General features: G+C 47.0%; 1 pseudogene; it reads right to left on the bottom strand.

Moving 5' to 3' along the window:
• Positions 1-884: 884 nt before the first annotated feature.
• LOC112479790 lies at positions 885-1,003 on the bottom strand (annotated as a pseudogene).
• Between the last annotated feature and the right edge of the window lie 2,199 nt (positions 1,004-3,202).

The following is a 3,202-nucleotide window of genomic DNA, read 5'->3' as shown; positions in this document are numbered from 1 at the left end:
TGTGATGGGCACACTGCGTGAAGAAGCCCGGTCCCTACCGGACATCATCCAGGCCGGGTACAAGGACCAGGCCCGCTCCCGGCCTGAGCCCGGCCTCTGTTTGGACGGGAACCGCATGCCCAGCACCCTGGGCCTCCAGCCCGCTGAGCCTCCACGACCCATAGAACACGGCGGGGATTGGAGCAGTACTGTCCCCGCAGTACGGTGGCATGCATGAATCCCAGTTCTCCTGGGGACAGAGTGACAGCAGGTATGCAGAGAGATTGTGTGTAAGGCACGGACTCTGGATCACCGAGGCCAGCCAGCCCACGTCTGCAGTGAGGCAGCAGGCTGGGGACTCAGGAGAGGCCACAGGGCAGGTGACAGGTGACGTTTGAAAGCAGCCTGACGGAGAGTCCCCCTTCCCTGGGGACCTCGGTCTTTTTATTCAATTCGGACCTCGGACTGCTCAGCCAAGGCCCACACACGGACGAAGGGCGATGGGCTCACTCACAATTCACCAGTGCAAACGTGAATCTTATCGAAACCATTCTCTGAGCTGACACGTAAAATTAACCATCACAAGTCTGTCCTCTGTCAGCTTGGCACCCACACGCATCTCCTTCAACCACACTTCACGTCCGAATAAAGACAGTCGCAGAGTCGCACGCTACCTAACGTGTCACGACTGCATGGCACGCCCCAGAAAATACACGTTGGCATTTTACAGGCATCTTGCATGCAAAATATATAGCTGATATCAGCTAGATGTCCTGTTCCTTCAGTCTCAAAGTCTAGGATTCTTTTTTTTTTTTTTTTCAGGCAAGGCAACCCCTGGCTGACCTCACAGATCGCAAGGACCTTGTCAGCTTATAATCCCTTATTTTTTTTATTTTTATTTTTTATGCCTACAGCACCTGGTCTTCCTAGGTGGTCTCCCATCCAAGCACTCACCAGGCCCGACCCTGCTTAGCTTCCCAGATCTGACGGGATGGGGTTTGTTCATGGTGGCGTGGCCGTGGACTAGGGTTCTGGAGAAGAAATAGTCTCTCCTTCTTATTTATCCACTGAACTCCAAGCCCACCTTCACGTCTAAAATCTCAGCTGACACAACTGTTCCCAGGTTCGTTTTAGGGCAGCTCAGCATCACGAAGTAATTTCTCGATCTCGGTTTCGTTCATGAGAGGTTGGGAAGAAGGTTCTTGGTAAGTGTTTTCAGAAAGGGTGTTGCAGAGGCTCAGCGTCTCTCTGTCTCTACCCGAGGCCTCCGGATGACAAGAAGCATGGTCGCGCAGCAACGTGTTACAGAGTCTCGTTGCTTCTGTCTGTAATAGGTGACTTGTTGTCCACACGTATGCTTCTGAGCATTATTCTTTCAGCAACGGACCGACTTACTTTGATAACGAGCTCTTTTCTCTTGCAAAACAGGCAAGAGTGAGAGCGACTGTTATTCCCTTTAGCTGTCTTCAGCCTTGCCTTCAGAATGTGAATTATTGCTAATGCGACCTTCCCGCCAGAATAAGAATTACCTTGGGTACGCGAAAGATCATGATTTGAAAATTAAAAGACAAAAAAAAAAAAAACACTCCACAGCTAAATAATCTCCAGTCTACTCTTGGGTCAAGAAGGAGTAATTTTTAAACGATGGTTCTGAAAATTTCAGCTATTTCTTTCGCAGATATTTTCCCATGATCCCATCACACTACTCCATGAAGCTTCTATGAGACCAGAGATCAGGCAAGCAAATCCTGGAGATCCGCCGTGCCGATCTGGGCAAACTCTTGAAACAACACTCTGAGTCTAGATGATGCTGCTGGGCATATAAACTAACACTTGAAAACGCATATCATTCACAAACTTGATACACAAGTCATAATTTGGTTCATTCTGTAATGTGAACACATCTTATATTAATTTACAGTTTTCTAGAAAGTAAGTAAAGAAAGATGGTAAGAAAATCAGAACCTGGTGTAAGCCTTACCTTTGCCCCTTATCTATTTCATGTCACTTTATCTCTTTGAGCCACTTTTTTTCACAGTTGCAAAATATTGTGATAACACCTCTGACTTAATGTTATAACAGGTTTGCAGAGCCTGGGTTACGGTAGGCATTTAATTCATGATCACTTAGTGATGCTTATGAAAATAAAGAGCATTGAAATGCTGAAAGCCATGGGGACACAATCGTGTCGTTCTCAAGACATAGACTAATACATGAGAGAAAGAAAAAAAAAAATGGGAGAGAACGTGATGATTCTTTGCCCCCGATAAGAAAGAAGGTAAGGAAAAGACAAAGGAATGAAAAGCTTAAAGAGGATATGGAGAGACTCAAAAGATGTTTGTTTTACTTCGCACCTGTCCAAGACCAAATATTTCTGAAGCTCGCTTGTCTTCACATTTACCTAGAGACTTAAAAAAACGAAGATGCCTATATTCCACGTTAACCAGCTAAATCATTAAGGACTAGCAAAATGAAAGAAAGTAGACACATTAATATTGCATGGCAACCTTTCAGAACATTGGGATTAAAAAGAAGATACTGAAAGTTCTAGATAGAAAGAAAGATCAAATAAATTAAAGACCTCCAGCGGCGGCCCTGGACGCAGAGAGGCAGTGGAGAAATGCCTTCGGGTGCAGGCAGAAAACGATTTCCGATTTGGATTCGCAGCCAGACTTGGTCGCACGTGAACATAGCATTTAAGGACGTTTTCTGATGTGGAAGATCCTTGAAAATGTCCCTCCTTTGTTCCCTTTTGTAGAAAGCTACCTGAGATGTAGGAAAGAGAAAGACATGTTACACGCCCCTCCTCCACCCCCCAAAAAGATGAGAGACTCACGTAGGAGATGGACACAGAGAATGTCTGGAAGGATAACAACAAAGGAGAGAAGGAAGAGAGCTGTGCACCGGGCAGAGGGGACACTCAGCCTCGCCGGGGAAGTTCACTGGAGGGAGAGGATGCCAGTTGTTAGCCCTACAGCCTCCCGCCTCGGACCATGTTTCAAACCTGACGAAGCTGTCGGAGGCTCCGCTCCACCCGAGTGATGGAGGAAACCAAGCAAGGAGAAAAGTCGACGCACAGGAAGGAAGATGCGCGACTTAGGATGGGAGTAAGGGAAAGGAAAGGCGGACATCACGGAGGGGACCAGAGGAGGCAGACGGCTCTCCAGTGGGAAGGCGACAGAGAAAACTCGGAATTCGCGACTTCTCGAATTTTATTCATTTT

This window comes from Pteropus alecto, unplaced genomic scaffold (assembly GCF_000325575.1).
Source record: "Pteropus alecto unplaced genomic scaffold, ASM32557v1 scaffold21, whole genome shotgun sequence".
Classification (NCBI taxonomy): Eukaryota; Metazoa; Chordata; class Mammalia; order Chiroptera; family Pteropodidae; genus Pteropus; species Pteropus alecto.
The sequence above is the reverse complement of the archived record's forward strand: the minus strand, read 5'-3'. Positions and strand labels throughout refer to the sequence as shown.